Raw genomic sequence first — 13477 nt, forward strand, 5'->3', positions numbered from 1 at the left:
TCAGCAGGCATTGAAAAGTTAGCACAGAAGGCACCCACTGAATCGCAAGTGGCAGGGTGTTCCACAGGACTGGACCGATGACACTCAAGGTTCAGTTTCTCATTGTTGCCAAACAAGCCTCAGGGATGGTGAAGGTTTGGGTCTCCATGTGTTCTTTAACTACAACTCTCATCAACTGTGGCCGCTAGCTGGGGCTAATGGGAGTTCCACAACAGTGGAATGGACTCCCTTAGAAGTTGGTGGACTCTCCTTCACTGGAGGTTTTTAAGCAGACATTGGGTGGCCACTTGCCAGGGATTCCTCAGCTGTGATTCCAGCATTGCTGGGGGTTGGTCTAGATGACCCTCAGGACCCAACTCAGCAATACTAAGATTCTATGAACTTCTAGAGTGCCCTAGGTTCTTCACCCCTGTGCTCCCTCATGGCAGATATGTTTATTCCTCAAATATGTAGCAAATTACATGTTTTTGCCTAACTATGCTCTGACTGATGGCTGGATAATTTGCCTTGGAATTCTAGCTTACAGAACGCTCACTGCAATGGTGAAGCATAACCATTTATTCACCATTGTACAATGAGATGAGAAGTTACTCCAAAGCCATACTGTAGGGCTGGATATCACTGATATTTCAAAGGCGGAATTGACGTCCTGATGGAATTGAAAAATTGATTCAACAACAACTCTGGGGTGTGTCTACAAAAACAAAAAACACCTTAACGATTTTGGGGTCTTCCCTGAAAAACTCAATAGCTTTTAGGGTGTCCTGGTTTTTACTTTTTGAAATATGGCAACCCTACCATACTGAGTTGAGGCAAATCCTTTTCCACAACGAGCGCGGATCTGCGGTGTCTTATCCAGGTGAAAATTTCGTCAATCCATCTTTTTTGACTTTCTGATTAAAACACTAACCTAATCCTAACCTAATCCCTTTCAATTTTCGAGGAGAAATTGGAAGGGTGGGTGGCAGGGAGAAGGGGGAGACCCTAAGACGCTCCACGTAGCTTTAATGCTAACAGATGGGTTATGCCGGCCAACAGGCTATGCGGATGTCAATTTAATCTATCCCAGATAAAGCAATATGAAAGGTGTTTCATTTATGGAGGAAATTAATTGCTGTCCGAAGGACCGCACTGTGCAAAAAAATCCATAATAGTTGTCTTTAAAGAAGACGAGTGTTGGTGGGAGGGGAGTGTTAGTTCCTGATGAGCAAGCATTTTCCGCCCCTGAATGTTGAACTTGCAAAGTTACATAGATCCATATAAGATTTTCTGGGATATCTGATCTCATTTAAACAGGTAGGCATCCAGACCCCAGTGGAACAGAAGCACTACACAGCTTTTAAAGACAAAATGTAGAGTAACTTCATCTCTGTTGACTCACTCAGAGACAGATCTGCATTGGCTCCCAGTATGTTTCCAAGCACAATTCAAAGTGTTGGTGCTGACCTTTAAAGCCCTAAACGGCCTCCGTCCAGTATACCTGAAGGAGCATCTCCACCACCATCGTTCTGCCCAGACACTGAGGTCCAGCTCTGAGGGCCTTCTGGCATTTCCCTCACTATGAGAAGCGAGGTTACAGGGAACCAGGCAGAGGGCCTTCTCGGTAGTGGCACCTGCCCTGTGGAACGCCCTCCCACCAGATGTCAAAGAGAACAACAACTACCAGACGTTTAGAAGACATCTGAAGGCAGCCCTGTATAGGGAAGCTTTTAATGTTTGATGCATTGCTGTATTTTTTATTTTAATATTTTAAAATACCCCAGAGTGGCTGGGGAGGCCCAGCCAGATGGGCGGGGTATAAATAACAAACTATTATTATTGTAATCGTAGTAATAATAATAATAATAATAATAATAATAATAATAATAATAATTTATTTATTTATACCCCGCCCATCTGGCTGAGTTTCCCCAGCCACTCTGGGTGGCTATTTATGCAATTAAAAGTTTACACTATCTACACTGACTGGCAGTGGGTTTTAAGGGTTCTAGACAAGTCTTTTCCAGTCTGATGTAGAGATGTGAGAGATGGAGCCTGGGGCCTTTGCATGTCAAGCAGTTGCAGTACCACTGAGCTTCCCCAAATGAAGAATATTTAAAATGAAGGGCATGAGCTTTTGAATTAGACAGAACTCTTTAGGCTTGGGCGTTCTAAAGACCAAACCCATCCAAACATGAGAAAACCTATGCTAGTCGCCCATAACAGTTGCCTCAGATTTTGCCTAGTTGTAAGGAAGATTTTAGGGACATGGGTGATTGTTGTGGGTTAAACCACAGAGCCTGGGACTCGCCGATCAAAAGGTCAGCAGTTCAGGGTGAGCTCCCGTTGCTCAGTCCCAGCTCCTGCCAACCTAGCAGTTTGAAAGCATGTCAAAGTGCAAGTAGATAAATAGGTACCGCTCCGGCGGGAAGGTAAATGGCATGTCAAAGTGCAAGTAGATAAATAGGTACCGCTCCGGCGGGAAGGTAAACGGTGTTTCCATCCGCTGCTCTGGTTCGCCAGAAGCGGCTTAGTCCTGCTGGCCACATGACCCCGAAACTGTACTCCGGCTCCCTCAGCCAATAAAGCGAGATGAGCGCTGCAACCCCAGAGTCGGCCACAACTGGACCTAATGGTCAGGGGTCCCTTTACCTTTTAAGGAAGATTTAGTGGTTTTTTGAGATGTTCAGAGAGCACATTTGTGGGGAATTTCAGGAGAAGCTGAAATAATTTTCCGTAAGGTTCACAACGTATCTTTTATTATTTTTGTGCAGTGTTGGCCACCAAGTTGTGATTGCAACAAAATCTGAGGCTATGTCTGGGAACTGAGAGGAGGTCGAGATCAGTAAGAAGTTTGCTGAAAGCTTTTTAATAAGTAAAATAAAAAAAATAAACTTTTAAGCGGAGGTTGTGTGGCCATCTGCCATGGATGCTTTAGCTGAAATTCCTGCATTTCAAGGGGTTGGAGTAGATGATCCTCGGGCTCCCTTCCAACCGTACAATTCTACAATTCTATTCTATGGTTTAAGAAGGTTAGGCTTCTAAATCCTGAGCCACGGTCACTAATGAGATGACCAGAGTTTGTCAATACAGAGGGAGGGAGAGGGGGACGTGTCACTCCTGGGCCAATTGTCAGAAACCTCTTTCAGATGAAGTGGGCACTAACTGTATGACAATTTGAAAATAAAAGACAGTAAACTTGTCGATACAAAATTGATTGTTCCCATTGAATTGTCTGAGGCTTCTGTTCAAAAGCGCTGTGTTTTATGTCTTGGGCTGGGAGCCTCTTGCCACAGTAAATAACTTTTAAATAACACAGTACTTGTGTGAAGGGTGGGTTGCATGATGTGGCGAAATGGCATACTTTCAGAGACCTTTTGAAATATTCTTTAATGTCTTGGTCCTCTCCTGGCTTCAGGATAGCATGTTTTGCCCCTCTAAGTTGTTCTTCATTTATTTATAGATAGATATGCTTGTCTTTTCAGCTAAGGGTGGTTCTCAAAGAGATTACCCTCCAACATTTCTACACCAGAAAACTTCTCTTGTTTTTGATCTCACCACACACATGTGTCATATGCAGCCATTGGGAAAAGAAAGAACACCCACTTTTAATTCTGTGGTTTTGCATATCAGGGCATAATAACAATAATCTGTTCCTTAAAGGTAAAGGTAAAGGTACCCCTGCCCGTATGGGCCAGTCTTGACAGACTCTGGGGTTGTGCGCCCATCTCACTCAAGAGGCCAGGGGCCAGCGCTGTCCGGAGACACTTCCGGGTCACGTGGCCAGCGTGACAAAGCTGCATCTGGCGAGCCAGAGCCGCACACGGAAACGCCGTTTACCTTCCCGCTGGTAAGCGGTCCCTATTTATCTACTTGCACCCGGAGGTGCTTTCGAACTGCTAGGTTGGCAGGCGCTGGGACCGAGCAGCGGGAGCGCACCCCGCCGCAGGGATTCGAACCGCCGACCTTTCGATCGGCAAGTCCTAGGCGCTGAGGCTTTAACCCACAGCGCCACCTGCGTCCCTATCTGTTCCTTAGCAGGTCTTAAAATTAGGTAAATACAACCTCAGGTAAACAACAACACACAACATATTACTCCATGTCATAATTTATTTAACAAGAATAAAACCAAGACGGAGAAGGCACTTTCTTTTCGCCTGACACCTTGAGCCAGTTACAACCGCTCTGCCTAACCTACCTCACAGGATTGTTGTAAAGAAAAAAAATGTGTGAGGGAAGGGATCGCGTACAACACCTTCCACAGATAAATGGAATGAAATAAAGTTTTAGCTGTAAGCTGCCCTGAGTCCCTGTCAGGGAAAAAGGTGGAAGAAGAAGAAGAAGAAGAAGAAGAAGAAGAAGAAGAAGAAGAGGAAGAAGAAGAAGAAGAAGAAGAAGAAGAAGAAGAAGAAGAAGAAGAAGAAGAAGAAGAAGAAAAAGAAGAAGAAACAATTGTGAGATCAGGAACATATCAGAGAATAAATCCTATTGAACGTAGTGGGATTTGGTTCTGAGTAAAAAGATTGCAGTGTAAGGCTGCCCAGTCTTGACCCAGTTACCTGGGAGTAAGCCCCATTGAATACAGTGGGACTTCCTTCTGAGTAGACAGTGTCAGGCTTCATTCACAATACAGTGGACGCTTGGGTTGCGAACATGATCTGTGCGGGAGGCACGTTCACAACCCACAGAGTTCACAACCTGCAGCGCCACATCTGCGCACGCGCAGGTCATGATTTGGCGCTTCTGCGTTTGCACAAAGTGCGATTTAGTGGTTATGCACATGCGCGAGTGCCGAAACCCAGAAGTAACCCGTTCCTGTACTTCTGGGTTCGGCGCAGTGCACAACCCGAAAACTCACAACCTGAAGCATCTGTAAGCCGAGGTGTGACTGTAAAGGAATAAACACTCTATGTGCTTCCTAAGAAACACATGGCTGACGAAGCATTGCAATGGAAGAATTTAAAGCGGATTGGTGACCTTTTCCTTCGAAATAATGGGAAGGTCTTCGAATGCCAGCTTCAACATTTTCTCCATTTGGTGCAGGTGTTTTATATTCACTATAGACAGGATTCTGTTTACAGGATGGAACTCATCTTTCAGATTTCCATTCTTCTCCTTCCTTGAGCTGCATGCTGTCTTCTGCCCTGGCTGTTTCTGCATCCTTCGTATCAAGGCCTGCCCTCCTCACTCTCTGCCTCTTCCCACCCCCATCCCTCCATCTGTCTCTCCATCCTTGCTCCTGGGATGAATAAAGGAGATGATCTTCCTTCTCCATGGGAGAAACGTGCAGCTCGGGGTGACCCTATGCTAATGCCAAATAAATAACGAAATCAAGACCAGACTCGTTAGCGGGTAGGTCACCCAGCCAAGCCTTTTAAGGCTCTCTCCTCAAGGATGGTAAAGGGGAAATGTATGAATCAACAGGCAGGACAGAGCCCTCCCTGTGACTCATCTGGGGAGAGAACCGGCTTCATTAGCATAGTGTCACCCAACTGCCTGCCTTTGTTGAAGGAAAAACAGCCTCCTGATGATGACCTTCTCGAGAGTAACTGAAATATACTCAGAGTCGAGTGTGAATTTCATGCTCTTTATTCAGCTCATGGTAGCAATGAATGAAACTTTCCCCAAAATGTCTAGCTATATATACATTATTTACACAATGGGCCCCGCTTGATAGGCTAATTCCAGGCTGCTCCTGTAGGCCAATCAGGCTGCGGATTCGCCTCCTCCAAAAGCCTGATTGGCTGCTCCTGCTCCACAGTGCCACCCGCGTCCCTAAAAACTTGGTTAGATGCCACGAAGTAGGTGGCAATGCCTTAACCATATGCGTGTTGTACAGGCCACAAGGACCTCTTCCATTCTTATCTAGGGGAGTGCTAACCTTATCTCCTTTCCTACAACACTTTTATAGTTAAGTGGCATATAAATTGTTGTATAGTGGAAAAGATGGGCGACAGACACAGCTCTTTTAAGCAACAGCTCTTTATTACAGCAGTTAGCACTGCTCTAAGTCTCTCTGAACAACAGTGAAGCTGGCTGCCTTATAACTTGTAACAGTTAATGAATTCCAACTAACCACCCAATAGGTGGAAGCAACTCTCAATCCTTCATTTGCATACTGGTGGCCCAGAGTGAGAACTGCAGCCAGTCTGAATACATAGCATAAATTTTATAAAACTAAAGAAATGACTACATCCAGTGTTTGTTTGTCTTCCTCTGGGAAAACACTAGAGTACTGACACCTCCCCCCCCCCATAAAATGTTAAAACTATGGCACTTACTGTAAAAACTTCATGGTGAGTATTGACAAATCCCCCCCCCCCAAAAAAAAGCACTGAATACATCTGTGGGAACCACTAGCTCATCTGGTAGGCACATGCCTTCTGCTTAAGAGTCCTCTGAAAATGAGAGATCGGTCATAACAGGAGGAATGGGATGGGACCAGCTGAATTTTATACATACCAGTGCAGTGGTCAAGTTAAAGATCTTCACTTATGACATAGTTTTGAATGGCACCATTGATCTTTTAGTGTAGTAGGCTCTACACTTTGGAACTCCCTGCCTAATGACAACAGGAAGGTGCCTTCCCTGTCCTCTTTTTGGAGCCTGCTAAAAAAAAAGAGGAACCTATACATTTGTGCACAATGTGTTGGCCTGTGTTTTATTTATTTGTTTTACCGTTCATAAAATTTGTATACCATCCTTCATCCAAAGAACTCAGGGTGCTTAACAGCATAAAAATAAAAGTTTAAAACAGGAAATACGTAATATACACAACAACAAAACAAACCCATAACCCTGCTCCCACAAAAACATTTAAAAGGATATAGGATGTTAATCAGCCCAAAGCTTTAGGTAAAGGTGCCAGGCAAGCCTGTTTTAATCTGCTTTTAGCTTATCGTTGTTTTTTTAATTACTCTTTTTGAATGTTTTAAACAGTTGTTTGCAGTTGTTTTTAAAATGATAATTTGATGATTCTATTCTTTTTTTTGTAAACTGCTTTTTTCCCCTTTTGCAATCAAGTGGTATGTGCAGTTGTGCTTTTTTGGCGGGGGGCGCTGTGGGTTAAACCACAGAGCCTAGGACTTGCCAATCAGAAGGTCGGCGGTTTGAATCCCCCGACGGGGTGAACTCCCATTGCTCGGTCCCTGCTCCTGCCCACCTAGCAGTTCGAAAGCACGTCATAGTACAAGTAGATAAATAAGTACCACTCCGGCGGGAAGGTAAATGGCGTTTCCGTGTGCTGCTCTGGTTCACCAGAAGTGGCTTAGTCATGCTGGCCACATGACCCAGAAACTGTATGCCAGCTCCCTTGGTCAATAAAGTGAGATGAGCGCCACAACCCCAGAGTTGGCCATGACTGGACCTAATGGTCAGGGGTCCTTTACCTTTACCTTTACTTTAGGAGCACCTATAGTGCGTATGCGTTGTACTACAAGAGAGATTTCTGAAAGCACCAAAAAGAAGAAGAAAAGGGAAAGGTACATCCAGCCCCCACCCTGAAAGTTGCCATACACCTTGACTTTGCAACGGGCCCAGGTGTCCAACATTTAACACCACATGTCTGCAATTAGCTGCCCTTAATGTAGGAATCCAGCAGTTGCCTGATCCAGTAGCTGCAGATTATTATGCTGAGAGAGTACAAATTATCCTCCGTAGGAGTGAGGCAATTCTCAGGGACCTGCTAACTTAATTCCTTGTTTTACAGCTGCCGAGCAGAAGGGAGGGAAGGAGGGAAGGCAGAGGAAACAATGCAGGTTTTGGACAGAGCTGGCGGCTGTTTGACTTTCAGCTCAGGCAGCCGAGTTGTTGCAAAGTTTTACCTCTCTAATGACAAAAGGCCCTGCGTGTTTTCTCTCTGGATAATAAGTGCTGTTTTCGGTGGGTTGATTCTTTTGGTTTGCGCAGATTGTTTTCTAAGCTTAGATTCAGTTTTCCGTGCCACTGAGCCTTGTACCACAACCAGGGACAGTATTGGGTTGAGAGGTCCACTGCAGAGCCACTTCATTAGATTGATGATCAAAATCATCTTCTTCAAATTTCCTACATGCTCCAGTTTCTCCCTAACAGAAACCAAACATCCAGGATCAGTATGCTGGTCAGTCCTAGTTGCTGGGAAGTAGGGGGCCGTTTCTGTTAGAATATTCCATTCCACCTTAAGAACAGACATGTGGATTGTTGTATATCACATGTCTGTTTACACTCCAGCACAGCTTGCTGGGAACTTCCGTTTGTGTATATTGCTTCCTGTTTCTTGCTTGGACATGAAGGGGGGAAGACATGTTCTTCCTTTTGTCCTGATGAATGCTGAATAAAAGGGACCTAGGTGGCGCTGTGGGTTAAACCACAGAGCCTAGGACTTGCTGATCAGAAGGTCGGCGGTTCGAATCCCAGCGATGGGGTGAGCTCCCGTTGTTTGGTCCCAGCTCCTGCCAACCTAGCAGTTTGAAAGCACATAAAAGTGCAAGTAGATAAATAGGTACCGCTCCGGCGGGAAGGTAAACGGCATTTCTGTGCGCTGCTCTGGTTCACCAGAAGCGGCTTAGTCATGCTGGCCACATGACCCAGAAGCTGTACGCTGTACGCTCCCTCGGCCAGTAAAGCGAGATGAGTGCCGCAACCCCAGAGTTGGTCATGACTAGACCTAATGGTCAGGGGTCCCTTTACCTTTACCTTTATGCTGAATAAGCTGCTTGTAAATATGCTTTATACAGCCTCTTTCTGCCCTTGTGTTGTGAAGAGTTTTTGTACTCTGCTGGCTTGCATGCTCAGCTTCTGAAGGCGTCTGAAGCTCGAGTCGCAGTTACATGCTGATCCAAGGACTGGAGATCACCCGGCAACCAGCCGATGGGCTGGAGACAGCTTTGGGCCTGCCAATTGCCCCCGCTTCCTTGGGCAGCATCCCAACAAGTTCTCCCTTCATGATATGCGCATGACCCACATGAGGGCCTCTCAATGGCCACGCCATTGTGGAAGCAAGATTCCAGACCCCTGGCCTGATCTACATCAGCTTTCCTTGTATTCATCTGAAATTCCTCAAGTATTTTATCTCCAACAGTCAAATAATCAAATTCACCTTGTAATTTGGCGTTATGTGGCTATTGAAGGTATGGTAGGTTCATCCTGGGTATGGTGAACCTATTCATCATTAATGGTTTTTGCTCCCCTAAGGGATTCCTAATTGCTCTCTTAGGACCACCTCTCTCAAGATGGACCTACCTGGACCCTGAGATGATCCTCTGAGGCTCTTCTTCATGTGTCTCTTCCATGAGAGGTCCAGAGGGTGCCAACACAAGAACAGGGCCTTCTCTGCAGTGGCTCCCCATTTGTGAAATGCTTTCCCCAGGCACGTTCAGCAGGCACATTCATTATAGACCTTTAGGCGCCAGGTGAAAACGTTCCTTTTTAACCAGGCCTTTGGCCAATTTACATCTGATTCCCTTTTAAATGTGTTGTGGAAGGCAGATTATTGGCTTGTCTTTTTTCTCTTTCGTTGTGCTTTTTATATTGTAGTTCTATGTTGTGAACTGCCCTGAGATATGAGGGTATAGGGTGGTATACAATAATAATAAATAATCTTTGTGGCCGGAGGCAATTTTCATTGAAAGCATCCTTATTCTTACTGTGATTTAAATGTATACCCCATCATTCCAAAACTTTCTATTTACTAAATGTATGTCCCACCTTTCATTCTGACAGATCCACAAGGCACCTTACAATAAAAAAAGTTTTCTGAGCAATGTACCTTGTTTAAAATATATACATAAAACATCCACATTTTTAATAAAAAAATTAAATGCTAATCCAGAGCATTGCTGAGCTGTACTTGTGTGATTCTCTGCAATTTTTAAAATTTTGCATCATCTTGAACTTCCAGTCACTATTACACACAAACACCTCTCTGATTCCTATATCTTCAAACCTGGTGGCTCTTTTAGAGTCTTGTTTACAGCACCAAACCTGTGGCTTGCACATCCAGAGATGGAAATCATTCACCTCCCCATCATCCCTAGTGCTTGTGATAAGCCAGCTAGCACTCTGTTGATGCTACGTAAATGTTGTTAATAATAATAATAATAATTTATTATTTGTACCCCACCCATATGGCTGGGTTTCCCCAGCCACTCTGGGCGGCTTCCAACAAAGATTAAAAATACATCCAAATGTCACACATTTGGATAAGATATAAGGATTTGTTAGAAAGGGAAAAACCCAGGTGGATATCACCATTGGAAGCTAAGACCCATAAAAGGTTGAATATGAAAGACACGTGGTTGAAGTATAATGATATTTTGATGGAAGTAGGGGACCAATTTAGATTAAAATCTTATGATTAGTTGAAAGATAAAGTAGATGATTGGTTCCAGTACAGCCTTCAGATGTCTTCTAAATGTCAGGTAGTTGTTTATCTCTTTGACATCTGATGGGAGGGCGTTCCACAGGGTGGGCGCCACCACTGAGAAAGCCCTCTGCCTGGTTCCCTGTAATTTGGCTTCTCAAAGTGAGGGAACTGCAAGAAGACCCCCAGAAGTGGACCATGGTGAACAATAGGGGTGGAGACGCTCCTTCAGGTATAGTGGACCGAGGCTGTTAAATAGCAGTAGTAAGTATTTGACTCTTAGATCACCTCATGTTTCTGCCAGGATAGGCATAATTCTTTATGGCTTCCACTGAAAAGTAAAGCCATCAACCTAAACACAATGACGCAGGAGTTAGTATAACTAACACACAATTAGGTTTCCATGAAAGCATCCTGAATCACAGGGTGATATTGTCTCTGCGGGAATAGTTTCTGATACAAACACTGAAGCTGGTAATGTCACGGTTGGACTCTCAGAAGGCTGTGGAACTTGAGTCACAGGGACATAGGATGCTGTATTATACAGAGTCAGACCCATAGGTCTGTCTAGCTCATTGTTGTCAAACCGGAATGGCCATGGCTCTCCAGGGTTTGGGACAGGGAGTCTCTCCTAACCTACCAGAAGATATTGTTGGGGGATAAGTGTAGGACTTGAGGTCTTCTGCATGCAAAGCAGATGTCCCAGCACTGAAGTATGGTACTTCCCATTTCACATAACCCTTGTTAGCTGTGTTGCATGCCCATAAAATATTTTTTTGACTGGGGGCGTAGATCCTCTTCAAGACAACCAGATAAATTGAAAATGCTGCTCTTCCAGCCAAAGTTTTCTGAGGCTTATGCAACCAGCTTCCAGCAGAAAGTTCGCTTGGACCTCTATAGCATCGGGCTTGCTTAACCTGCATTTCTGATGCTGTTTGTTCTGAGCCAACAGACCTTTTTTCGGTTCCATGGGGAATGTTTGAACTTAAATCCTAATCCATATCAGCAATGGCCAGGGAATCGTGAATCCAAAGCTTGTTATTTGGGCTTATTTATTTATTTATTACGCATTCATTTTGTGACTCACAGTAGCCAGGAACCTAGGGTTTAACTCAGTTAAGTAAAATTTGCACTTCTGCGCTTGATAAGACCTTTGTCTGCATCCACCCTTCTCCAGAGACTCAGTGACCAAGATTCACATATCCACTGACCATAAGGGGAGATGCATTTTTGCCAGGACTTGATGGAATGGTATTGCCACTGTTAACTGAATGACAGCATATACCCACCAACATTTATCTGACGAAAATAGGGGCATCTTATTCTCTAATAACAATTATATTTTTATTATTTATACTCCAACCATCTGACTGGGTTGCCCCAGTCATTCTGGGTGGTTTCCAACATATATAAAAACATAATAAAACATTAAACATTTTAAAACTTCCCCATACAGGGCTGCCTTCAGATGTCTTCTAAAGGTTGTGGAGTTACTTATCTCCTTGGCTTGGGGGTTGTATAACCATAAAAAGGTAAAGGTAAAGGTAAAGGGACCCCTGACAGTTAAGTCCAGTCGTGAATGACTATGGGGTTGCGGTGCTCATCTCGCTTTACAGGCCGAGGGAGCTGGCGTTTGTCCGCAGACAGTTTTTCCAGGTCATGTGGCCAGCATGACTGAGCCACTTTGGGTGCAACAGAACACCAGAACCAGAGCAGCTCACAGAAAGGCCGTTTACCTTCCCACTGGAACGGTACCTATTTATCTTCTTACACTGGTGTGCTTTCGAACTGCTAGGTTGGCAGGAGCTGGGACTGAGCAACGGGAGCTCACCCCGTCGCGGGGATTCGAACCGCCAACCTTCTGATCGGCAAGCCCAAGAGGCTCAGTGCTTTAGACCACAGCACCACCAGCGTATAACCATACCCATCTACATTTCTTCAATGGAAACAGGGACATCCTAAGGAAAGGCTGGACATACTGGGATCAAGTAAGAAACCAGGAGGGCTTCTGTAAATCTGGGACTGTCCCTGGGAAATAGAGATCCTTTGAGGGTCTACAAAACAGCAAATTGGCTCCATTGCTGGAGAAGAACATGAGGTGTAGTGGTTAGAGTGCTGAACTAAGGACCTGGGAGACCAGAGTACAACCTTGGGCCAGTTATTTTTATTGAAAATTTTTAACAACCAGATTATCAATCCGTATATCCATTTACATTTCCCCTAATTACTTCCCTCAGCTCCTGTCTCTGATTTCTTTGCACGTATTGTTCTCTGCATATTGTAAAACTGTACATATCATTGCCTTATCTATCATATATTCAACTAATAAGTTTGTGGGTGTTTATTCAAAACCTGCCAAGGAGTCCAAATCATTTTGTGGTCTTTTTAGATAATTTGTAAAAAGCTCCCATTCTTCCTTGAAATCACCATTGTCCTTGCCACACAGTTTATATGTCAACTTGGCCAATTCCGCATAGCTCACCAGTTTTTCTTGCCACTGTTCTTTCGTTGGGATTTCCTCATTCTTCCATTGTTGTGCTAACAAGATTCTTGCCGCTGTTGTAGCGTACATAAATAAATGCTTTATTTTTCATGGCGGGTCTTGTCCTACAATCCCTAACAAAAATGCTGGGCCAGTCACTGCTTCTCAACCAAAACTACCTCACACTTTTAGAAGACATCTGAAGGCAGCCCTGTTTAGGGAAGCTTTTAATGTTTGATGTATTACGGTATTTTAATATTTAGTTGGAAGCTGCCCAGAGTGGCTGGGGAAGCCCAGCCAGATGGACGGGGTATAAACAATAAATTATCATCATCATCATCATCACATGGTTGTTGTAGGGGAAAGAGAGAACCACCCAAAGCTCCTTGGAGGTAAATGTGGGATGTAAGCGCAATAGTAAATAAATAAGAGCCCTTTTTATTCCAACCTCCCAGAAATTAGAATAGCCCACTATTAGAATATTATTAGAGGTTTTCCCCCACCCCCTGACAGATAAATGTGTGAAGATTACTCAGGCTGTGACATCCTCTGTCAGGACAGCCAGCAAAACCGAGGTGCTGTTTGTCAAAGTTAAATTAGCCACCCTAAATTAATCCTGATCACTTCTGAGATCATGCTCTTTATACAGAATGCTAATGATGCTGTTTGCTAACACT

At 44.3% G+C, this 13477-nt stretch overlaps 1 protein-coding gene across 14 annotated transcripts in view; it reads left to right on the forward strand.

The window, feature by feature from the left end:
* CELF4 (CUGBP Elav-like family member 4) overlaps positions 1 to 13477 on the forward strand; it is an 805408-nt gene that overhangs the window by 185649 nt on the left and 606282 nt on the right. The window lies entirely within an intron of this gene.

The sequence above is a fragment of the Podarcis gaigeae genome, assembly GCF_964106915.1.
Source record: "Podarcis gaigeae genome assembly, chromosome: 11".
Lineage (NCBI taxonomy): Eukaryota > Metazoa > Chordata > Lepidosauria > Squamata > Lacertidae > Podarcis > Podarcis gaigeae.